At 35.5% G+C, this 26555-nt stretch overlaps 1 protein-coding gene and 1 long non-coding RNA gene across 3 annotated transcripts in view; one reads left to right on the forward strand and one right to left on the reverse strand.

The window, feature by feature from the left end:
* LOC139939130 (uncharacterized) overlaps nt 1-26555 on the reverse strand; it is a 257440-nt gene that overhangs the window by 90500 nt on the left and 140385 nt on the right. The window lies entirely within an intron of this gene.
* Nucleotides 536-16008, forward strand: LOC139938610 (uncharacterized). Of its 2 annotated transcripts, none has more exons than XR_011786180.1 (7): nt 536-588; nt 3863-4032; nt 4703-4820; nt 5481-5603; nt 12186-12337; nt 13012-13130; nt 14110-16008. It is a non-coding gene; the product is annotated as an uncharacterized lncRNA (long non-coding RNA). The 2 variants fall into 2 exon arrangements; XR_011786179.1 differs by having other exon boundaries at nt 3863-3976.

The raw sequence follows: 26555 nt of genomic DNA on the forward strand, positions 1-26555 counted from the left end.
TGTACAAAAAGCATAATTTTAACATTACTAAAGAATGATCCACACAGATTTATCTTGGCCCTAAATTGTGTTTTTTCCTGCTTTTTTAAAAAACATTTCTTTTACTCCACAAATATACGAACAACCATTTACAAACTATAGATAGCATTTTATTGGGACCCTATGTGTTTTGTATATATGTAAATGTAAAAAGAGGTAGCTTCAAGATGATATACAAGTAGGGGGTATGAGAGCACAATGGCACAGTTTGTGTTATCACCAAACCACATTTTAAAAACAAAATTCTTATTGAAAAACAGAGGGGTTTGATCTTAAAAGAACAAAAGCAACACTCCTGTCAGTAACAAGTTGTTGTGGAAAGTCAAATACTGTCCTACTACATGGAAGAGCACATTTATGGGGGCATCAGTTCATACTGTTGTAAATCTGTTCTGATGGCTGTTATCCTTGCTCTTCACAAAAATCTGTTAAAAATCCAGGTCAGTTAAATCTATGTTCAAAAACTTTATTTGCAGATATGGTTGATCATCATTATTTGTGTCAAGGTCGGTTCTGCACTCAAGCTTGCAAGCAGAACATTAGACTCAGGTCAGTGCATTGTATCAATGAGAATGGGTGGTTTTATTGTTTACGCGTAATTTACACAATGTGGTTAAATGGACCATGCAATCGCCACAGAAAACATAATATCAAAGGTATCATGAGAGGCGTTGTTTGGAGATGATGGAATCTTCTTTTGTGTGTATGTTGGTGAAGAGAGCGACTCTATGCACGTCAGAACCCCTAAAAAACGTGCCCATGAAGACACAACTATTTTACTTGCCAAATCTGTAGGTAATAAGGGAGTTCTGTTTGATGCCAGGATGTCAATGGAATATCATGTTGCACAACTAAGTAAGAACCTTGGCTTTTACCTACAAATATTGCGACATTCTTCTGTCCTCAGTAGCTTTCTCTATTGAACCACTAATTGTCCTAACTTGTATAGTTATCTTTGTTACCAATAGAAGCAACAACACTCTTAATTTCGTTCCTCTTTTCATGAAACTTCTGTTTCCTTCCTGTATCTAACACTCCACCCTACTCTCTGATGATATCTGTCTGTCCTCAGTGTAGCTTAAACCTCTGTTTCATTCCTGCATCCAATACTCTAGTATACTCCTTAATAATATCCTTCTAACAACACCCCTTTTTTGTTTCTTTGTAACTTTTCTTTGGCCTTTTTCTTTTGTCTAAAGTTGCATCTGGTTGAAACAAAAAGCTACATTTTTAGTTATTTGGCTTAGGTTTACTAAGTTTTTTTAAATTAAAAGCACTTGACACCTTTGGTCCTTGTCAAGGACCAGTATTCTTACTTGGTGTATTCTAAAACATGCATAATAAATCTGCGAACATTTGGACTTAATTGGTAATTGAACTTGCAAGGGAATAACAAAAGAAAAAACACCCTTTTTTGACGCATTTTTTATGCTTTTAGTTGTTAACAAAGGCTTCAGGCCTGAAGTCTTTTGTTACTGCAATGAACTATACTACTTAGCACTCTCCATGGTTTTTGACCAAGTAAGTTTCTTTGCTCACAATTTGTCTTAGTAATATCCAACACTGTCCAGTTTGTTTAAGTTAAGGCCCCACAAAAATTTGTTTTAAGGTAATAAGGTGACCATCCGTGTTTGTCTAAAGTTGTCTTATTCCTCCTTAAAGACAGTGGACACTATTGGTAATTGTCAAAGAGTAAAATAACAAACATTTGAAAATTTGAGCTCAATCAGTCGTCGAAGTCGCGAGATAATTACGGAAAAAAACCCACCCTTGTCACATGAAGTTGTGTGCTTTTTGATGCTTGATTTCGAGACCTCAAATTCTAAACTTGAGGTAATCAAATTTGTGGAAAATTACTTCTTTCTCAATAACTACGTCACTTCAGAGGGAGCTGTTTCTCACAATGTTTATACAATCAACCTCTCCCCATTACTCGTAATCAAGAAAGGTTTTATGATGATAATTATTTTGAGTAATTAACAATAGTGTCCACTGCCTTTAAAACTTGTTTAGTTCAATATTTAAGTTGGCTTCCTGAATAAACTCCAGCAAAATGACACTGGACACTTTTTGTATTTGTTAAAGACCAGTCTTTTCACTTGGTGTACCTCAAAGTATGAACAAAATAACAAACCTGTGAAAATTTGAACTCAATTGGTCGTCAAAGTTGCGAAATATATGAAAGAAAAATCAACCTTGTCACACGAAATAGGGGCTTTTAGATGTCGTGACCTCCAAATCTAGTTTTGAGGTCTCAAAATAAAATTTGTGCAAAAATTACTTCTTTCTAAAAAATTAGGTTTCTTTAGATGGAGCCGTTTTTTCATACTGTGTTACTCCACTGCTAGTTACCAAGAAAGTTTTATTGCTTACAATTATTTTGAGTAATTACCAAGAGTGTCCACTGCCTTTAAGGGGAACTCTGTATAGTTCAAATTAAGTTATGAATTCCTAAAATTAAATAATTCTCATAACAAATTTGTTCAAGGTATCTACCAATTGCATCAATGCCATGTGGCTACTAGTGATTACCACGTTCACCATTTTGGGAGTAAAATTCCGCTTGTGCTTTAAGAACTTTGGAGCGCTTTACCTGAAAACTCATTTATTTAACTCCAGCTTGTAACTTGTCTTAGATTATTCCTTGAATACTTTGTATACTTCATGTACTCCTTATTTTACTTATCAAGTAAGAAAACCACAAGGGAATCTGACTTCGATTCTAACTAGATTTTAAGTAGATTTTAAATAATTCAGATTTGACTGAACAAAGAAAAACTGACTAGACCAGGACTTGAATGTTGAATTTTCTTTGTTCAAACCCCATTACTTTGATTTTACTTGCAGGTAATTGTTCAACAAACTTGCTGAAAACTTATTTATTTAGCTCCAGCTTATAACATGTTTTAGATTATTAATATACACTTGTCCATGTATTCTATATTTCTCTCTGTTACTTTGTTATTTGTGTGTGCTGCGCCTTGGAATAGGCATTTTACACTAGATAGATAGCATTGTAAATGCATTATTATTATTGTTGTTTTTATAATGACTAACGCCACAAATGGCAATACTTAAAGGCACTGGACACCTTCGTTAATTGTTCAAGACCAGTCTTCTCACTTGGTGTATCTCAACGTATTATGCATATATAATAAAAAAAACTTTGCAACTGTGAACTAAATCGGTCGTAGAATAATGGAAGAAAAAAAGACACCCTGGCGCACAAATTTTGTGCGTTCAGTTGCTTGAGTTTGAGACCTCAGATTAGGTCTCAAGTTCAATTTAAATATTTTCGTGAGAAATTACTTCTTCCTCAAAAGCAACATACTTAATGGTGAGCCGTTTCTCACAATGTTTTATACTATCAACAGCTCTCCATTGCTTATCACCAAGTAAGTTTATGCTTATTAATTATTTAGAGTAACTACCATTAGTGTCCTGTGCCTTTAGTATAAAACAGTGTTAGAAACAGCTCCCTCTGATGAGACATAGTTTTCGAAAAAAGAAGTTATTTTCCCATGTTTGATATTTAGACCTAAAATTAAGAACTTGAGGTCTCAAAATCAAGCATCTGAAAGCACACAGCTTCGTGCACACTTGTTTTTTTTTTTTTTTTTTTAATATCTCGCACTTTCAACAACCCATTGAGATTGAGATCAAATTTTCACAGGTTTGATATTTTAAGCAGATACACCAACTGTGAAGGCTAGTTTTTGACAATTACCATTAGTGTCGCAGTGTCTTTAAACATTAACTCTAAAGGGAACAGACTGGGCCATTTTTTCTTTGCTCAATTCCCAATGTTTTATTTTACTTGTAGGAATTGTTGAGACTACACGTATGACAGTCTAAGATGTACGGGAAGATTTGCCGGTAGATGTGCAGGGAGGCAGCCCAGCAGTAGGGCCTCTTGCAAGAGACCCGTGCCCATAAAGTACGATTGAAACTTTACTGTAGTGAAATCTTTGCCAATGTCCTAAAACATACGAGGTCAGTTGCAGTAAAATTGTTGTTTTTTATCGATAAATAAATAAGCTAAACTCCAGTACTGCTGACAAATATGTTTTACTGAACTCCTGTGTTTAAGCTTTGCGTCCAGAATTAAAACATATCAATAGAAACCACAAGGGAAAACCCAAAAATCAGAATTATGTTGTCACCAAAACGAGCCCCTTGATGTGTGATTTTGAAATATCCTATATTGCATATCTAAATTAATCCTGTGAGTGACCCATTCTATGTTGAAGACTATGCAGAGCGCACTTTAAAACGATGCATCAAGATAGAGCTACTGGTTCCCTCTCAATGTTTTTGAAGCTTGCAGTATGCTAATTGCTTCCAGTTTGGGATCATTATAAAAAAACAAACTGAGCTATCAAGTCATATTTTAGCGGTTACCCTTTTGTTTGGCCGGGGGGTGTCAGTCACAGCCATACAGCTGCTGTGTAGCCAGGTTGTGATCTTTTGCTACACCGCTGTTAATGGTTGTATGGCTTCTGACTTTCACCCAAAACAAAAATATTTTTTAAAAAGGGACACTGCCAACATAGGGCTAGATGACACAGTTGGTAGAGCTCCAGCTCGTTGATCTGGAGGTCTTTGGTTTGAGTCCCACTCTTTGTCACTTTTGTTTTTCAACCCCAAATCAATTTCTTCACAGGTCTGTAAGAGGCATATGACCAGACAAGCAAGCACAAAAGAAAATAAGATCCGCATGAAAAACCTCTTCAGTTGTTCATATTCTGCTAAGATGTTACCTAACAACAAGGGACGCTCAGGTAATACTGCTAAGAATTATCATGACAACAAATCATTGTGTGAAAGATACATGTAAAACCAACATTGAAAGGGAGAGCAGTGTAGACAGACTCATGAGCAGGCCTAGAATTTCGTGTTTGAACATGTTGAAAGGACAAAGAAAAGAGCACTTCCATTTGAAAATCTTAAAGTCAAAGGGAGTCTTTTGAAGGGCACAAAAGCCAAGACATGGAGCAACAGAGGCCATAGTCTTTGTAACCAGCATGTTTCTCCAGACCTACATGAGTGCAGATAAAACGGGACTTGTGTATGCTATATTATATAACACCACATCAGTACAACAATGTCAAATCTGCATGTAGATCTTACATGTCCCTTTAACTTTTGGAGGAAGGGGGACACAATATCAATGACCCCCCCCCCACATGTTTTCGACCAGTGCTCAACTAGATGAACACTGTGTCCCGCTGCCGGCATCAATCCTTGGTGAAACGGATGACACCACCTTTCTGAAGGGTGGGGACAAATTATCAAATGCTTACTCATGATCATTGGCCTCGTTAAACTTCATGTACATCCATTACTGTGGTTGATATATGACCTGCTGCCTCCCATGTTCATTACAGAAAAAGATACAATTCACATGTAGCCCTTTTAAAGGAACTTTACGTTATTTGCAGATGCCCAAAATCATCTTCTTGCAAATCATGGGTTATTTGATGAGAAATCAAGCAGTACTTTAGTTGTGTCTAAACGCAAAGTTGGATCTGTACTCAAGCTTGCAAGAAGAAGAATGGAATCAGGTCAGTGTAGAATGCATCCAGAAATGGATCCCATTGTATCAATAAATATTAATTCTGTTATTCTACGCAAAGGTACTCTTTAGTTAACAATCACAGTGCCGACTATTGCTTAGGTAAAAATCAGTAATGATTGTTGTAAAACTACCACTCCTTTGTTATTACAATAAGGGTTAAAATTTGGAAGTGGTTCTGTAGAACTCAAGCAGCATCAACTTTTAAGGCAATTTAGTATGAACTGCCTTGTGTAATTGTTCACATATAATCCACATGATGTTTTTTCGAGGACCATGCAATACTACATATAAAAATGTAACCAAAATCTTCAGGAATCCACACTTTTTTGATGTATCTTTTTTTACTACTATTATTTAATATACAATGGCTTTTGTGGAAATAGTTTAGGTCAGAGAAAAGACTCTGAATTATAGATGCATTTTAAACTACAGATGTACTTGCCTTCAGCTGGTACATTCTATCAACAATTAGTAATTTATACACATTCTCATCCATTTTCCTTACAGTAGTTGCAAAATGTTATACTGCTCGGAACTATAAGGTCATTAGTGGCTTTCGTTTTTCTAATAGTCAAAAGATCATTCTTTGAAAAAATGCGTACAAAATTTGAAAACGTAAATACAAATCAACAAATGAATATTTTACTTTGAATAGAAAGGTTTTTTTTGCCTAACAATTTTGAAGAACACTCTTGATCAACAAACACATTTACTAGGATTCAAACGTAATGGCTGAAATTGGTGATGCGATGCTGTTTGAGACAGTACGTGGGTGTGCTGATAGCTTGAGACTGAAGTAGACACTGTAGCTTGTTGTTGATCTTGCATTCATTGGCCAGGATAGGGTTCCTTGGTAGGCGTTTGTAGGTGTCAGTTGACAGCATTTTAGTCACCTTGTGGTCATACTTTGTGGTAGCTATGACCACAGTGGTGTTACTTTTTTCGACTGGCATGAAGTGGATTGATTGGTCTTGAGGTAGGGCTTAGATGGCAGCATTCTACTGCTGGCTTTGGTTGGTCTTGGTAGACGGCATTCTTGAGGACAGAACTTAAGCCACTTCGTGGTCATACTTTGTGGTAGATATGGCAACAGTGGTGTAACCCTTTTCGGCTGGCATTAAGTGGATGAATTGGTCTTGAGGTAGGGCTTAGCTAGACATTCCTTAGCTTACTTTAGTTGGTTCCTGGTAGTTTTTGAGGGTTCTTGAAGGTGAGCAGGGTCTGGATACGGACTTAGGGTTTAGGGTTAGGGTTGAGTTAGGATTAGGGTCTGTGGTTTAGGTCGAATGTGGTCAACACAACTGACTTGACCAAGGAAACTGAAATTCTGTCGGCCAACACTTAACATACTCTTACCAAGAAACTCCATCCTGGCCACCGAACAAGAGATCAGCAACAAGCTTTGAACAAGACATCCCTCTTCTCATTTCTTGCTTATCTTTATCAATTTTCTGATTGAGGGACTAGTTCTATGATATACAATTTTCTAGTAGGTTTCATTATATAGTCTTCATTGCACACACTTAAATAAAATACCTCAATAATTTTTGTTACATTTTATTGGTAGTAATTGCATTGTCCATTCTTAAAACATGACATGAACTAACTGTAACTGAAAAACTTAGGGCATTCATCTTGAGTGGTCTTTTCACAGGACATGGGACAATACACAGGAGAGTACAGAGTATTAACACACATCGATGTCAGGGTGAAACCAAAACTATCATTCTTTATCCTGAATGAAAGTTTAACATCTTTTAAAATAGGAATGGTAGTTTGACAGCATTCCTTATTGAATTTTACCAAAGCAACAGTTGTCAACACAGTGTTCAGAACTATATGCAGTCTTCATTGCAAGTTGTATAGGTCTCATAAAAATGCTTGCATATTTTTGAGCTCCTGGTAAATGAGGTTTATTGGGATTTGAATTTGGCAAAGAGAAACCTTTGTTTCAAAGTAAAACATTAATTTGGTGATTTTCATCAATTTACTTTTTCAAATTTGTTTGCTTTTTTCACTTTTTGATTCTTTGATTACTAGAAATATGAAATTTCCATTAATGACCTTTTAGTTCTGAGCAGAAGATAATTGTGCAAATCTGTAGTTTATGTATCTACACTTTAGAGCATTCTCTGACCTAAACTATTTCCACAAAAAGTTAAAGGATATGAAACAAATTAGTTGATTTTGATTTCCCAATAATGAGTGTAGACTCCTGAGATTACCCATGCATGCATATTTTCAGTAATTTTACGAAGGGCTGAAAAATCCTGGCAGCCAAAAGTTTATGTTTGGAGAAAACCGCGCATTAAGTTAACTTATTTTTTAAATAACTAGCTGGTAGACTAATGGTGGTTTAATTTTACACTGACAGCTATTAGTTCATATTATTGTTGACATTAACATTCCAAAGTAACTTTTATTCCGTTGTTGTTGATTTGTTTGTTGAAAGAACATTACAGAGTTTGTATGAAAAAAACATGTCCAAGATCACAGATTTATATCAAAATTTCAAGAAAAAAATCCCTTGAAATATTTCTGTCTGAAGTGTCATATTTGTTTATATAAAACTAATTTCCTGTTTTCAGTTTGTTGCTCAGTAAGCGTTTCATTCTTAAAATTGATGTCATGACAAATGTGTCATTGGTGTCGCACTATTTTCATGTGACCCAGAAGGTCAATCGCTCTCAAATGAATACTGTTTTTTTTATGTAGATGATGGATTACATAAAGTGCCTACACTGCCAGTAACTGTTTTGTAAGCAAAACCAATTCTGTAATGTTCCTGTAAACATAACTTTAAAGGCAGTGGAAACTATTCGTAATTACTCAAAATAATTATCAGCATAAAACTTAACTTGGTAACGAGTAATGGGGAGAGGTTTATAGTTTAAAACATTGTGAAAAATGGCTCCCTCTGAAGTGCCATAGTTTTTAGAGAGAAGTAATTTTCCACGAATTTGATGTGAGACCTCAGATTTAGAATTCATGGTCCCAAAATCAACCTTCTAAATGCACACAAATTCATGTGGCAAGACGTTTTTTCTTTCATTATGATCTTGCAACTTCGAGATACACAAAGTGAGTAGACTGGTCTTTTACAATTACCAATAGTGTCCACTGTCTTTAACAGATTGTATTCATGTAGTGTGATAAATTGGTTATTAGTGGGCTAATTGTTAAGCTGACTGCTTGTGTGAAAGCTTTCGCAGTGTACATGTATTAGACCATGGTCCCTCTGTAATTTTCCTGAAATATAAAGAGAGTGTATCAATGGGTGAATAAAGGCACTGGACACTTTTGATGATTAGGCCCCTACTCAACACAATTATTAATAGAACAACTTACTCGTGCTTTGGAGAACTGTTGATATTTGCAAGACACATATTTTTTTAGAAAGAGGTAATTTCTCATTCAAATAGTCAAATACTTCAGCTGAGAAGCCTTTGTTATGCATCTGCAGCTGGAGGGCGTTTGATGGTGGAAAACATTAGGAGAAACTGCTCCACTATTCTCTTGCAATTGAAATGACAAAAATTGAGTCCAAATTTTCCCAGGTTTGTTATCTATCTATCTATCTATCTATCTATATAATTTATCTATATATCTATTTATCTATCAATCTATCTTTGAACCTGTTGATCAATGGAACGGAACAGCAAGCTGCAGCACTTTTTCTCTATAGGTTACAAATACATGTAGTTTAAAACTGACGTTGGCTTTAACTTCCGTGTTTTTACTAGAAGTTAAGGTCAAATAGGGTCACACTCTGTGTTCCTTTTGCTATCCGCTTTTTTGGTGACATAATCATCATGGAAGGGGGATGGTATCAGTCTACTTTAGTTCAATGGTCAATGTCATCTGTGGATCCTAATTGCTAAAGTGTTGGAGGAACTGATGATCAAGTGTTGTCTGACAAAACTGACATTAATGTCAAACTTTAGTTGCTGATGTGAGGCCAGACTAATGTATGGAGGATATTGGTTAGATGTCTGGCCGTGTGGTAGGTTGTTGAACCCCTGTGTACCACTATGTCCTGGAGGGGAACATCAGAATTGTGTGTCTTGAACTAACTGAGGAAACGAGGGCAGGGGACTCAGAGAAATGCAAAGGTCTTAAAATTACTCTTAGTTGGCGTGCGAATGGCTTAAAACAAACAGAGACCAGAGCTGCTATGTGATCTTGCATTCAATATCAGGGATGGGGTTTCTTGTAGGTGTCTGTCCATGACACAAATCTAACCCAGTCATCCTAAACCCTCATCCTAACCCTAATCCTATATAGTTCTACCTGGGATTTCTATAACACTAATCCTATAACCCTAACCACTCACTCATAACCACACTTACAGACACCCACAACTAGGCCTACGACCAACCCTTATAGACACTAACCTCCACCTAGACACTAACTGATAATTACAGTCACCTACCAGGAAACCCCATTCCAGATGTTGAAAGCAAGATCAGATACCAGTTTGGGTCTCAGCCTATAGTGTTCCATGCAGAGCAATGTGGCAGCTTTCGCTATTGCTCTCCTCCAAATATCTTTGTTTTCTGTGTTTTCCTACTTAATTGGTTGCCTGCATGTTAACTTCAAGGTATTTGAATCTGGATTCAAACTGTAGAGTTGTGCCATCCCTTGTGTGGACAGGCGGGTCAAATCCTGACAAATTGTCCAGTGCCAATCCCAAAGACATTGTGCATACTGCTCTGACAAATTCTGCAGTGCCAATCCCAAGGACATTGTGCATACTACTCTTGTCAAAAAACTAGGTGAACATTTTCTACTTTGAAAACTCATCCATGGCAGACAAAGGTGCCTAAAGAAACATGTCAAGGAAGGCAAAAAACGCTTGACCTGACGACGATGATGAATAACTGTGCCAAGAAACTGCCTGCATGTTGCTCTGATATTGATATTGCTCATATTGTATTGTCTTAATTTATCTGTGAAATGGAGCAAATTAGTCTCTAAAACGCTGTGTCCTGGATATTACTCTTGATACCTACATAAATATTATGCACAATTTCAATCCGCTCATGGACGTCAAGAAACTTATAAGGGACTTTTTTAATAAGTCCTGTTGCTAAGACACGCAACCGAGTCTGATTATATATCATGTTAAAACTAAGGTCATGAAATGATAAGTGTAAAAATTAGCTTAAACTAGTTAATTAACTTTCTTATTTATTTTGACATGAGAACCTTAATTACCAATAGTTAGCTTACAAGGTAGTTGCATGTCAAAGCACTTTTGCAAATAAATAACTATGTTATAAATCTTGCTTTAAGTATGATCCCATAAGACCTTTACTTCCAGCCCTAACCGGAATTGCAAGTTTCGTAATTCAAAAATTCATTACTCATGAACCAAGCAAATTTCATCTTGAAGTGTGTAGGACCCAGTTTTTTCGTGGGTTGTGAAATCAATGCAAGCTCATTCAGATTGTAGTTGTAAAATGCGCGCTAAAAGAAACTTTGTTAATAATTTTATTTATTTAATACTACAAAATCTGCAGATATGTGAGGCCCAAATGGAAGCACAACAATGTTTTGAATAGGTTCACTGCACTCCTTTTCCATCATCTTCTACTTTCCCTTCTCAACCTTTTTTTTATTACTGGTATCCATAAATGTTCATAGTCAAATGCCATACTACTGGTCAGCATTCCATTCGTGTACAATCTTCTAAGAGAACAGCGTGCCGACCAAGAGAGGCCATCAGCAAATCTCGACACTGCAGAGTTTATCGCACATTCAACTACCATCCCTATCAACTCCGGAGAACTTGCAACTTCATAAAATAGTGTCCAGTGCCTTTAAAGTTTTTGTTTGTGGTTTTGTTTAAGATTACAGGTTACTATACCTCATACATATTCATGATCGAGACTCAGGTTCTTACAGCTAAATTCATCATCACGTGCCAGGTGTTATTTTTTGCTATTAGCTGAGAAAGATTAAAGAATGTTATTTGCCAAGGGCACTAAATTGCATTGAGAAGGTTACTGTAAAATGTGCTAAATACATGTAAAGACATCAGATGATTTGGGTTAATAAGTTAATTTATCAAATATTGTACTCTTTCTTTGTTTCACTTATTAAAGGCAGTGGACACTATTGGTAATTACTCAAAATAATTAATTATTATTAAAACACCTTTCTTGGTTAAGAGTAATGAGGAGAGGTTAATAGTATCAAACATTGTTAGAAACAGCTCCATCTGAAGAGACGTAGTTTTCGGAAAAGAAGTAATTTTCCCGTCGTGTGATTTCAAGACCTCAGATTTAGAACTTGAGGTCTCGAAATCAAGCATCTGAAAGCACACAGCTTCGTGTGACAACTTGGTGTTTTTTTCTTTCATTAATATATCGCAACTTCGATGACCAATTGAGTTCAAATTTTCACAGGTTTGTTATTTTAAGCACATGTTGAGATACACCAGCTGTGAAGGCTAGTTTTTGACAAGTACCAAAAGTGTCACACTGTCTTTAAACAATAAACCTAAAGGGAACAGACTGGGCAAATTTTTCTTTGCTCAATTCCCCATTCTTTATTTTACTTGTAGGAGTTGTTGAGACTATGACACTCTGAGATGTACGAGAAGATTTGCGGACAGGCACCCCAGCAGTTAGGCCTCTTGTAAGAGACCCGAGGCCATAAAGTATGATTGAAAATTTACTGCAGTGAATTTTTTGTCATCGTCCTGCAACATACCAGGTCAGTTGTTGTCAATCTTTTGTTATTTTATCTATAAATAAATTTGCTAAACTCCAGTACTGCTAACAAACAGGTTTTACAGTTACTGAACTCCTGTGTTGAAGCTTTGCGTCCAGAATTCAAACAGTTTCAATTTAATTATTTAGTCGCCAAAACAAACCCTTTGAGGTGTGATTTTGAATGATCGTATTTGGATATCTAAATTAATCCTGTGAGTGACACATTCTATGTTAAAGACTATGCAGAGCGCCCTTTATAACGATGCATCAGGATAGAGCTACTGGTTCCCTCTCAATGTTTTTGAAGCTTGCGGTATGCTAATTGCTTGCAGTTTGGGGTCATTATAAAAAAACAACTCAGCTATCAAGCCCTATGTTAGCGGTCACCCTTTTTTGTCAACCTCTTTGTTCGGCCGGGGAGTGTCAGTCACAGCGATACAGCTGCAGTGTAGCCATGCATCACACACTGGGTGAGATATCTTGCTACATGACAGTTATTGGTTGTGTGGCTTCTGACTTTCACCCCAAACAAAAATATTTTTAAAAAGAGGAGACTGCCAACATAGGGCTAGATGACGCAGTTGGTAGAGCGCCAGCTCGTTGATCTGGAGGTCTTTGGTTCGAGTCCCAATTTAGTCACTTTTGTTTTTCAACCCCAAATCATTTTCTTCACAGGTCTGTAAGAGGCATATGACCAGACAAGCAAGCACAAAAGAAAATAAGATACGCATGAAAAACCTCTTCAGTTGTTCATATTCTGCTAAGATGTTGCCTAGGAACAAAGGGACGCTCAGGTAATACTGCTAAGAATTATCATGACAACAAATCATTGTGTGAAAGATACATGTAAAACCAACATTGAAAGGGAGAGCAGTGTAGACAGACTCATGAGCAGGCCTAGAATTTCATGTTTGAACATGTTGAAAGGACAAAGAAAAGAGCACTTCCATTTGATACTTGCATAAATATTATGCACAGTTTCAATCCTCTCATGGATGTCAACAAACTTATGAGGGACTTTTTTAATAAGTCCTGTTGCTAAGACACAACTGAGTCTGATTCTTTATCATGTTAAAACTAAGGTCATGAAATATTAAGTGTAATAATTAGCTTAAACTAATTAATTAACTTTCTTATTTATTTAAAAATGAGAACATTAATTACTAATAGTTAGCTTACAAGGTAGTTGCATATCAAAGCACTTTTGCAAATAAATAATTATGTTTTAAGTCTTGCTTGATGTATGATCCCATGTGGCCTTTACTTCAAATTTCGTAATTCAAAAGTTCATTACTCATGAACCAAGCAAAATTCATCTTGAAGTGTGTAGGACCCAGTTTTTTAGTGGGACGTTAAATCAATGCAAGCTCATTCAGATGGTAATTGTTAAATGCGCGCTAAAAGAAATTATTATTAATTTTATTTATTTAATACTACAAAATCTGCAGATATGTGAGGCCCAAATGGAAGCACAACAATGTTTTTGAATAGGTTCACTGCACTCCTTTTCCATCATCTTCTACTTCCCCTTTTCCCTTTTTTTTTACTGGTATCCATAAATGTTCATATTCAAATGCCTTACTACTGGTCTTCACTCAATTCGTGTACAAACTTCTAAGAGAACAGACCAAGAGAGGCCATCAGCAAATCTCTGTCGCAGAGTCTGTCGCACATTCAACTACCATCCCTATCAACTCCGGAGAACTTGCAACTTCATAAAATAGTGTTCAGTGCCTTTAAAGTTTTTGTTTGTGGTTTTGTTTAAGATTACAGGTTACTATACCTCATACATATTCATGATCGAGAGTCAAGTTCTTACAGCTCAATTCATCATCACGTGCCAGGTGTTATTTTTGCTATTAGATTAGAAAGATTAAAGAATATTATTTGCCAAGGGCACTAAAACGCATTGAGACGGTTGCTGTGAAATAGGCTATATACATTTAAAGACGTCAGGTGATTTGGGTTAATAAGTTGTGTTATCATGTATTGTACTCTTTCTTTGTTTCACTTATTATAGGCAGTGGACAATATTGGTAATTACTCAAAATAATTAATTATTATCAAAAACCCTTTCATAACAGGCTCTAAAGGTCCTTCAAGCCTCTATTATGCATTTGCACCCCATTCGCATAGTGCAACATTACTGCGAATGTTGTATTGTGCCGGCGCAGCGGTGTATACTGTATGTGTGTTTGAGGGTAGGTGTAGTGACCCAAACGAGTGTCTAAAAAGCTTCACAAATGATCGTACAATGTATTATCTTCTTGTTTACTTTCAAGTTAGTGTGTAAACCTTTCGAGGGGCACTTTTAACCATTAAACAATAATACATATCAGACCACAGAAGGTGATGACTTTTTTTCTTGCCACTCCGCAGTTATTTCGCAAGCCAATTTGTCATCACCTTGCTTTTTGCTAAAGCAAACATCTAAAATGTTACGTGCCTAAGCTAGCATTCGCTCGTGAAATAGGTTTACGCTTAAGCAATTTTTGTTGCTATGTTAAGCAAACAAATTTTCTTACTGTTAAACAGCCCTACGCCATTGGGCCCTTCACACACACACAGTGCAACATAATTGCAATATGTTATTGGTGTGGCGTGCAGCAGTGCATTTGGGTGTGTATTTGACGTGTGTTTGTATGGTAGGTGTAGCGAAGTAAACGCGTCTGAAATGTTTAAGGAATGATGTACAAAGTATTATCTTCTTATTTTCTCTCAAGTTGTGTAAACCTTTCAAGTGGCGCTTTGAACCATTACAAATAGTACATGGAAGACAGAGAAGGCGTTAATTTTTGTTTTATCGCCACTCTGCATTAATATTGCCCGCCATTTTGTCAGTAGGGGGCCTACCTTCTTCTATTTTGCTGCAGCAAATGATTTACAATCTTGTGCGTGCCGTTTGTTTACGTGCTTAACCTCGTGAAATATGTGTACATCCTCCATGGTTTAAGCGATTATTTTTGCTACGTTAAGCAAAAAAAATTGCTAACCGTTAAGCAGCTCTTTGAAATTTGGCCCTGTTCTGTTCAACATTTGAACAGTCTGTTTTATCAGTTGTTTATTGAAAGTGTGTTATGTTTTTCATTTATTTCCTTGTATTTTGTAACTTAAGTGTCAAGAACAAAAACAGTTTGAAAAGGATTGTTAGACTTGGGTCTCAAAATTATCAGAGAGCCACAGAGAGACTTAACCAAGGTCAGTGAGCGACAGATACTTAAGAGATAATCATGTACTTAGGCAATTGTTTAACAATGATCTAGAACACCCCCCTCCCCCAAATAGATGGAAATTTCTGTTTTGTTCCATTCAGACCTGTTCTGAGTGGTTTTTGTTTTGCACTTGTTTTCAACTGTTTTTGTATGCTGGGTGTCAGCTATTTGGAGGTCTGGTTCACCACCGTTTATCTGTTTACACTGTATTTATAAATTGTTTTGTGGTTCTTATTAATGTATATTCAACTAATGTGTTTTATATTTATTCAGTTGTCTGTAATTGCTGTGGTTTCACACCACTCTTACTTACCTGCTTCTTGTCATTGTGTCAAGTAATCTATATATTTTTAACTAATTGTATTTTGTCTACTTCCAGCTGTAACTGTAAATGTTTTATATGAAGCACGCCAACTGAATTAATTGACTATTGAAGATTATTAAAGTTTTTTTAATTGAATTGAATAGCCTCTGTGTCTTTTATCAACTTCTTCCTTCAAGAAACAACCTGAGGTTTGACACGCTCATTATTCGACTCTCACCAAATCTACCACTGTTTTGGACTGTAAAACCGCTCTGGTCGGAGAGTTCAACACTCATGTTTTTGATCCCAACAACAAAGAATCCAAGGTTTTTCTGAACATGCTTGAGGCTGCTGGTTTAAACCAACTTGTGTTTTCATCTGCTCTACCCAAGCTACTCTATACAAGTACTTGTACACAATAGGCTTAAGTACACAATTTCAGGCAAACTTTGATAATTTCAGGCACAATTTCATACGTTAACAAGGCTAAAATTTGATAATTTCAGGCAAAGTTTAATTAGTATACACAAGGTAAAGTTTGATAAGAAAACAAGGCTTGAACACGATAGCCTTGTACACCATTTTAGACAAAACTGGATAATTTCATGCAGAATTTGCTAATTGTCAATTTAATAAGTACATGTCCACATGGCTTTATACACAATTTCCAGGCATTATTTGATAATTGCAGGTAAAATTTGATAAGTAGGCAAGGCTATTGTACGCAATAGCTGCATACACAATTTAAGGAGAAGTTTCACAAGTACACAATGCTATCGCTTGTACACAATAGCCTTGTTCACATTTTCATGCAAATTTTGCTAATTGCCAGACAGAATTTGCTAATTTTCTGACAAAATTTGATAAGAACACAAGACTTTTACCTTGTACATATGTTTAGGCATAAGTACGCAAGGCTATATTGTACACAATAGCTGCGTACACAATTTCAGGCAAAATTTATTCAGTACACAAGGCTATTTATAGTCTTGCAATTTGATGAAGTACACAACTCCTGGCAAAGTTTGATAATTTTAGGCACACAAGGCTTTATACACACTTTCAGGCAAAACCTGGCAAAATTTGATAATTTCAGGCCAAATGTTGATGATAAACAAGGATAAAGTCGTGTAATTTGACCAATTCATGCAAACTTTGGTGCATACACAAGGCCAGGTGATCTTGTTTAGTACACAATTGTATACAATTTCAGGCAAAATTTGATCGCTTCAGGCAAAATTTGAAAGCACACAAGGCCAAATTCAGGCAAAGTTTGGTAACTTCAGACAAAATTTGATCAGTAGGCAGAATTTAAGGGGTACACAAGTACACAATTATAGACAAAGTTTGATATATTAAGGCAAAATTTGATAAAGTTCACAACTCCTGGCAAAGTTTGATAATTTCAGGCACACAAGGCTTTATACACACTTTCAGGCAAAACCTGGTAAGTAAAAATGGCTTTAGTAGGGTACACATTAGCCTTGAACACATTTTCAGCAACCATTTTATAATTTCAGGCCAAAAGTTGATAACACAAGTCTTACACTATTTCAGGCAAAATTTGCTACTTTTCAGTCAAAATAAACAAAAAATAGTAGAAAAGGCTGGTTAAGTAGACAATTTTAGGCAAAACTTGAAAGCGTCATGCAAATATGAAAGGCTTAAAATTTTAACACATTTTCAGGCAACAATTGATAGTCTCAGGCTAAAATTGAAAGTACACAAGGCTTTAGTCTTGTACACAATAAGTCTGTGCACAATTTGAAATATACACATTGCTTTAGTCTGTACACAATTTCAGGTCAAATTCGATAATTCCAGGGAAAGTACACAAGGCTTGTTTACTGTATAGTTCTTATTTTCAGGCAAATTTGATCATTTCAAGCAAAATTTGATGATTACACAACGCTACAGTCTTGTAGGCCTACACTATTTCAGGCAAAATTTGATAATTTCAGACAAAATTTAATAATTTCAGGCAAAGTTTCATGATTACAAAAGGCTACAGTTTTGTTCACTGTATCAGGCAAAATTTGATAATTTCAGACAAAGTTTGATAATTTCAGACAAAATTTGATGATAACACTATTTCAGGCAAAATTTGATCATTTCAGGCAAAATTTGATCAGTACACAAGGTTATAAGTCTTGTACTTGTTTGAAGGCAGAATTTAGGGAGTACACAAGTCTTGTACACAAGTACACAATTTCAGGCAAAATTTGATATATTCAGGCAAAATTTGATAAGTGCACAAGGCTTGTGTACCGTATAGTCTTGTACTAATTTTCAAGCAAAATTTGATAATTTCAGGCAAAATTTGATGATTTCAGACAACATGTGATGATTACACAAGGCTAAGGTCTTGTACACTATTTCAGGCAAAATTGATAATTTCAGAAAAATTTTGATAATTTCAGACAAAATTTGATGATTACACTATTTCAGGCAAAATTTGATGATTACACAAGGCTTGTACTTATTTTCAGGCCAAATTTGATCAATTGAGGCAAAGTTTGAAGATTACACAAGGCTATAGTTCTGTACACTATTTCAGGATAAGTTTGATAATTTCAGGCAAAATTTGATCATTTCAGGCAAAATTTGATGTTTAAACAAGGCTACAGTCTTGTACACTATTTCAGACAAAATTTGATCAGTACACAAGGTCTTGCACTTGTTTTTAGGCAGAATTTAGGGAGTACACGAGGCTATAGTCTTGTACACAAGTACACAATTTCAGGCAAAGTTTGATGATTACACAAGGCCACAGTCTTGTACACTATTTCAAACAAAATTTGATCAGTACTTGTTTTAAGGCAGAATTTAGGGAGTACACAAGGCTATAATCTTGTACACAAGTACACAATTTCAGGCAAACTTTGATGATGACACTTTGATGATGATACTTATTTTCAGGCAAAATTTGATCATTTGAGGTAAAATGTGATAATTACACAAGGCTACTGTCTTGTAAACTCAGACAAAATTTGATGAGTACACAAGGTTGTAGTATGGACTTGTTTTTAGGCAGAACCTAGGGAGTACACAAGGCTATATAGTCTTGTACTTATTTTCAGGCAAAATTTGATCATTTGAGGCAAAATGTGATGATTACACAAGGCTACAGTCCTGTACACTATTTCAGGATAAGTTGATAATTTCAGGCAAAATTTGATGATTACACAAGGCTACAGTCTTGTACACTATTTCAGGATAAGTTTGATAATTTCAGGCAAAATTTGATGATTACACAAGGCTATAGGCTTGTACTTATTTTCAGGCAAAATTTGATCATTTCAGGCAAAGTTTGATGATTACACAAGGCTACAGTGTACTAGTTCAGGCAAAATTTGATAATTTCAGAAAGAAAAATGATGATTACACTATTTCAGGAAAATTTTTATAATTTCAGGTAAAATGTTATCATTTCAGGCAAAATTTGATCAGTACACAAGGTTATAGTCTTGCACTTGTTTTTAGGCAGATTTTAGGGAGTACACAAAGCTATAGTCTTGTACACAAGTACACAATTTCAGGCAAAATTTGATGATTACACTAGGCTATAGTCTTGTGGTTATTTTCAGGCAAAATTTGATCATTTGAGGCAAATTGTGATGATTACACAAGGCTACTGTCTTGTACACTATTTCAGACAAAATTTGATCAGTACACAAGGTTATAGTCTTGCACTTGTTTTTAGGCAGATTTTAGGGAGTACACAAAGCTATAGTCTTGTACACAAGTACACAATTTCAGGCAAAATTTGATGATTACACTAGGCTATAGTCTTGTGGTTATTTTCAGGCAAAATTTGATCATTTGAGGCAAATTGTGATGATTACACAAGGCTACTGTCTTGTACACTATTTCAGACAAAAGTTGATCAGTACACAAGGTTATAGTCTTGCACTTGTTTTTAGGCAGAATTTAGGGAGTCCACAAGGCTATAGTCTTGTACACAAGTACACAATTTCAGGCAAAATTTGATGATTACACAAGGCTACAGTCTTGTACACTATTTCAAACAAAATTTGATCAGTACTTGTTTTAAGGCAGAATTTAGGGAGTACACAAGGCTATAATCTTGTACACAAGTACACTCTTTCAGACAAAATTTGATGAGTACACAAGGCTATAGTCTTGTACTTATGATTACACAAGGCTACAGTCCTGTACACTATTTCAGGATAAGTTTGATAATTTCAGGCAAAATTTGATGATTACCCAAGGCCATAGTCTTGTACTTATTTTCAGGCAAAATTTGATCATTTCAGGCAAAGTTTAATGATTACACAATGCTACAGTGTTGTACACTTTTCAGGCAGAATTTGATAATTTCAGACAAAATTTGATGATTACACTATTTCAGGCAAACTTTTAATATTTCAGGTAAAATGTTATTTCAGGCAAAATTTGATCAGTACACAAGGTTATAGTCTTGTACTTGTTTTAAGGCAGAGTTTAGGGAGTACACATGGCTATAGTCTTGTGCCCAAGTACACAATTTCAGGGAAAAAATTATATAATTATTCAGGGACAACTTGATAAGTACGCAAGGCTTGTGTACCATAGAGTCTTGTTTCTTATTTGCAGGCAAAATTTGATCATTTCATGCAAAATTTGATGATTACACAAGACTACTTGTTTTTAGGCAGAATTTAGGGAGTACACAAGGCTATAGTCTTGTACACAAGAACACAATTTCAAACAAAATTTGATACTAATTTTAATAATAATTTATTCATTTATATTGCGCCCATTCCAAAAAGTGTACACAAGCGCATAACAAAGTAATTATAATGACATAACTTTTAACAACAAGAAAATATACAGCAATCCAAACAAACTGAAAATACAAGAACCTTACAGGACAATCCGAAGAGTTCAAATTGCAAAACATAAGCTAGACCAAAAACAAACTAGTAAAGGAACAATAAATTTATATGCACAATCAGTAAAAAGCTTCTCATAAAAAGATAAGTCTTAAGGACCGATTTAAAAATATTGAGGCTGCCAGCGATCCTAGTATGAGGGGGAGTTTGTTCCAGAGGTGGGGAGCACTACATTCAAAGGCCTTGTCCCCAAGAGCGGCCTTACTACAACCAACAGGGTGACTAAGAAAAATACCATTATCAGAACTGCGAAGGCCTTAGCGAGATAGGGGTTTGATCGAAACAAGCCTAATTAAATACTGAGGAGCTAAAATATGAAGAATTTTGTAAGTGACCATTCAAATTTTAAATTCAATTCTAAACCGAACAGGGAGCCAATGTAAATCCATAAGTAGTGGAGAAATATGGCAATATTTGAAAGCATTACAGACCAGCCTGGCACAAGCATTTTGCACTCTCTGGAGTTGTTTAATCTTAGTGTTGGGTAAGCCATAAAAAAAGACTATTACGTATAGGATAATGCCCGAGGTGCGCGCCATTCGTACCCACGAATGGCGCGTTCACCGAGGGCATTATGCGACTTAACCCACACCTGTGACGTCATGCTATTGTTAAAATCGCTCCATTATTTTGCACGAATGGCGCGATATTGTTTAATTTTTAAGTCAATTGTTTGTATGTATTACGTAAGCTTGTTCACTCCAGTGAACACCACTGTATATGTGTGTGAACAATGGATGAAGACCAACATTTAGGAAATAATTATGGTCGTTCCTTCGATAATGGCATCATTGATCGGGAGCGAAAGTGGCAGCAGATAAGTGATTTGGTTTCTTGACTTTAAGTAAATTTATACGAGTTAGTGATAGAAACAGACTATCAGATGATGTTGTAGCCGACTTTCTCGGTCAACAAAAACCCCAAACGGTGAAGATAAAAGAAGTGACCTACCCGCGTACAAGCCTGTAGTTTCAGATTTGTTTTTAATAAACAAATTTAAGCTACCTTTATGATCAACAATTTCAGTTGAACTCCTGTTATTTTATGACGATATTGAAAAAAAGTATCTTTGCAATCTTAAATTTTAGGGACTTTACTCACTTACCATGTTTGTGTATGATAAATTAAGCATTTTGAATTAATAAAAACAAAAACATTAATACTGGTTAAAATGAAATTGATTTATCTGACTTTAAGAGTCAGTTCAGGTAAATAGTTGACATAGTTGCTCACGGTCAAAAAATGAATTTTTTTTATACTTTGTTGGTGGAAGGGCCTTGGGGTGCAAGTAAACAAAATTGCATTTTCAATTCTATATATAGCCCGTTGCCATGGTTACGGCTCATTTTGTTTTTTGGCCATTTTAGGCCGATTTTGGGGTCTGAAAAACTGGTTTTTAGCTCATATTTACAACTCCACCCCACCAAAACGCAATATTATTTCAAAAAACCTTTTATATCACTACAAAGTATCATCCTTGGCCTTCCTTGAGAAAAAAAATTATTGCTTTAAATATCACCCTTGTGCTATTTTTGCATCATGCATTACAGTATGTTTTTAGAACTTGCAAAATCGACATTTTTACCCTATTTTTGGACCCCAAAATGTCAACTTGCCAGGGGTCTCAGAAAATTTTCCTTTCGTCTGTGATTAGGGCCAACATTGGTCTTTCCATATCTGGTGTCAAAAACTTGGGCAATTGTATCCTGTTGGGCCAGTACTGCCTCAAAACTAGACTTTTTTCCCCAAAACATGAAAAATGCCTTTTTAAGGGTCTTTTCACATAATATCGACATACGTGTCCATGGTAAAAGAAAAGGAATATTTGTCTTATACTTTTTGGATGGTAGGGACTTGGGGTGCAAATAAACAACATTAACATTTCAAATTATAATATAACACGTTGCCATGGTAACTGTTCATTTGTGTTTAGGCCACTTTGGGTCGATTTTGGGGTATGAAAAACTGTTTTTTTAAGCTAATATTTACAACTCCACCCCACCAAAAAACAAAAATATTTCATAAAACCTTTTACATCACTACAAAGTATCATCCTTGGCTTTACTTGAGACAAAAAAATATTGCTATAAATTTCACCCTTGTTCTATTTTAAGAACGTGCATTACAGTATGTTTTTAGAGCTTGCAAAATCAACATATTTACCATATTTTTTGCCCTCAAAATTCCATTTTTCAGGGGTCTCAGAATATTTTCCTTTCGGTTTTGATCAGGACCATAATTTGTCATTTTATTTCTGGTAAGAAAAACTCGGGCAATTGTATCCTGATGTAACAGAACTGTCTCAAAAATAGACCCTTTTCCCCGAAAACATAGAGAAATGCATTTTGAAATATTTGCTTCATTTTGAATTTCTAACATGAAGAAGTAAGCAATAATTCCATCAATCTGGCAGCTTTTTATAAGCACTTTGTAGGTTTAGTGCATTACCAAACATTGATCAGGACTTGTTGATGACCTAAATCTTATAATTTGCCCCACCCCGGCCCTGGCCCAATTATATTTCTTGACATTGCATAAAATAAAATAACAGTTTTGTGAACAGCGCCTCTTTTTTGAAAGTCACATTTTTTAATTCCCCTTGCACATCAAGAAAGTTTGTACTGTCTTTAAAGTTTTATTGGTTCTCAGAATATTTCCCTTTTTGTTTTGATTGGGCTATTATTATGGTTTGCATGACAACTGGGGAGAAACACTTTGGTTTATTGTATCCTGTTGTGACACTTCTGCCTCAAAAATGGTAATTTTTCCAAAAACAATAAAAATGCATTTTGAAGTTATCCCTTAGTTTGAATTGATAAAAAACAAAAACGAGCATGCTTGTTAAAAATATATGGCACTGTTTCCATGCTCTTTAAGCCACTGAGATCTTGTTTTGTCATAACTACTTTACCTAGTTGTACAGGTATGGTACACATTGCAAGAAGAGAAGTAGTGCGATGAGCAATCTTTACTGTTCTTGTCTTTACATGGCCTTATAATAGTCTTCTTGGTCCCCTGCCCGCTACCAAACTAAACAATTTCATCCCAATCAGAACAAAGAGGCTCTAAAAGTGAGCAAGTACTGTATCCAAAGTATAAATGGCCATTCACCTGCTTTGGCCTTCTGTAAGCAGTTCCCCCATCTATGGTGGGGTTCCTTTCAATTGTACTGTTGCAAACAATGAAAGAGTTGGTTTATTTAACATGATAAACAATTCAGCAGGTAATGTTTGACAATGTTTTTTGTCGATCGTTCTCAGAGACATATATAATAATTATGAATTAGTAAGATAGTGAATGGAAATAATAATCAAACTAGCCTGAATAGACTTTTGTTACTGCAAATGCATCTTACTTATTTATGTTCAGCAGGTGCAAGTTTTTACAAATTCTTTCAATGTTGTTTCATTAAAGGAACACGTTGCCTTGGATCGGTCGAGTTGGTATTTGAAAAGCGTTTGTAAATGTTTATTAAAAAATGCATTATGATTAGAAAGATATTTTAAAAGTAGAATATAATGATCCACACAAGTATCACTCAAAACCATGCATTTTAAAACAAACCGTTACAAACGCATTTCAAAGACCAACTTAACCGATCTCAGGCAACGTGTTCCTTTTAAATAATCTCTTACGCTCATCTTGCAAATCGTTAGTATCATTGTTTTTAATAAGATCTTGGCAAACTTTTCCAACACTTTTAAGCGGGCTTTTTAATTTCCCACGTTTGTGTTGGACATGATTGGATGCTCCAAACCATCTGCCGCAAGCACAGAAACTACATTGTTTATGATCTCTGTCTCTAAGAAAAGTTTTACATTTGGTAGCAGGCAGGGACCAAGGAGAGTAGGCCCTGTATTAAAGACAACTTGTAAAGAATGCTCATCGCACTCTACTTGCAATGGGAATCATACCTGTATAATAGGTAAAGTAGCCAAATCAAGAACTCTCAGTGGCAAAGCATTGGTTATGGTTTGGTTGGATACCATTATGTTTAAATAAAAACTTTGTATTCAGTACTCAAAGGGCATGGAAACAGTGCCAGATTTTTAACAAGCATGCATTGTTTTTGAAAAAATTACTATACTTAAGGCATGATCAGTCACAACAGGATACAATAAACACAGTGTTTCTACCCAGAAGACATGAAAACACCAATAACAACCGAATGGGAACACTTTCAAAAGAAGAGGCGCTATTCACAAAACATTGTTTTATGCAATGTCAAGAAATATGATTGGGGCTGGGCCGGGCAAATTCTAAAATAAAGGTCATCAACAGTTCCCGATAAATGTTGGGTAATCCACTAGTGCTAAGGAAAAGCTGCAAGATTGATAGAATTATTACTTTTTAATGTTAGAAATTCAGTATGAAGAAAAAACAATTCAAAATGCATTTTTTCTGTTTGAGGAAAAAAGTCTATTTTTGAGACAGTACTGTTAACATCAGGATACACTTGCCAAGTTTTTCTTACCAGAAATAAAAAAGACAAATTTTGGCCCTGATCAAAACCGAAAGGAAAATATTCTGAGACCCCTGAAAAAAATGAAATTTTGAGGGCAACAAATCTGGTAAAAATGTTGATTTTGCAAGTTCTAAAAACATACTCTAATGCACGTTCTAAAAATAGCACAAGGGTGAAATTGTTAGCAATATTTTTTTGTCTCAAGTAAAGCCAAGGATGATACTTTGTAGTGATGTAAAAGGTTTTATGAAATATTTTTGTTTTTTGGTGGGGTGGATTTGTAAATATTAACTAAAAAACCAGTTTTTCATACCCCAAGATCGGCCTAAAGTGGCCTAAACACACATGAACTGTTACCATGGCAACGTGTTATATTATGATTTGAAATGTAAATGTTATTTATTTGGACCCCAAGTCCCTACCATCCTGCCATCCACAAAGTATAAGAAAAATATTCCTTTTTTTTTTACCGTGGACACGTATTTCGATATTATGTGAAAAGACCCTTAAAAAGGCATTTTTCATGTTTTGGGGAAAAAAGTCTAGTTTTGAGGCAGTACTGTCACAACAGGATACAATTGCCCAAGTTTTTGACACCAGATATGGAAAGACTTCTGTTGGCCCTAATCACAGCCGAAAGGAAAATTTTCTGAGACCCCTGGCAAGTTGACATTTTGGGGTCCAAAAATAGGGTAAAAATGTCGATTTTGCAAGTTCTAAAAACATACTGTAATGCATGATGCAAAAATAGCACAAGGGTGTTATTTAAAGCAATAATTTTTTTTCTCAAGGAAGGCCAAGGATGATACTTTGTAGTGATATAAAAGGTTTTTTGAAATAATGTTGCATTTTGGTTGGGTGGAGTTGTAAATATGAGCTAAAAACCAGTTTTTCAGACCCCAAAATCGGCCTAAAATGGCCAAAAAACAAAATGAGCCGTAACCATGGCAACGGGCTATATATAGAATTGAAAATGCAATTTTGTTTACTTGCACCCCAAGGCCCTTCCACCAACAAAGTATAAAAAAAATTCATTTTTTGACCGTGAGCAACTATGTCAACTATTTACCTGAACTGACTCTTAAGACCTGCTTAAATTACTGTTATAGTTCTATAATTATTTTTTAACATCTCAGCTAAATAATAATTTAATAATGTAGCTGTTCACATGTGGAAAGTGTTAACGATCATTTTGCAATACATGTGTAGCTCTATTAACCTGTGTTAAAAACCATTAAAAACAAAATAATATGTGGTCCATGGCGTCATTGACTTCATTTACTTTATTCCCTAACTCTTTTATGCACAATGGGTGAATAGATGTACCCATCGCGCCATTCGTG

Source organism: Asterias amurensis, chromosome 6 (genome assembly GCF_032118995.1).
Source record: "Asterias amurensis chromosome 6, ASM3211899v1".
In the NCBI taxonomy this organism is placed as follows: domain Eukaryota; kingdom Metazoa; phylum Echinodermata; class Asteroidea; order Forcipulatida; family Asteriidae; genus Asterias; species Asterias amurensis.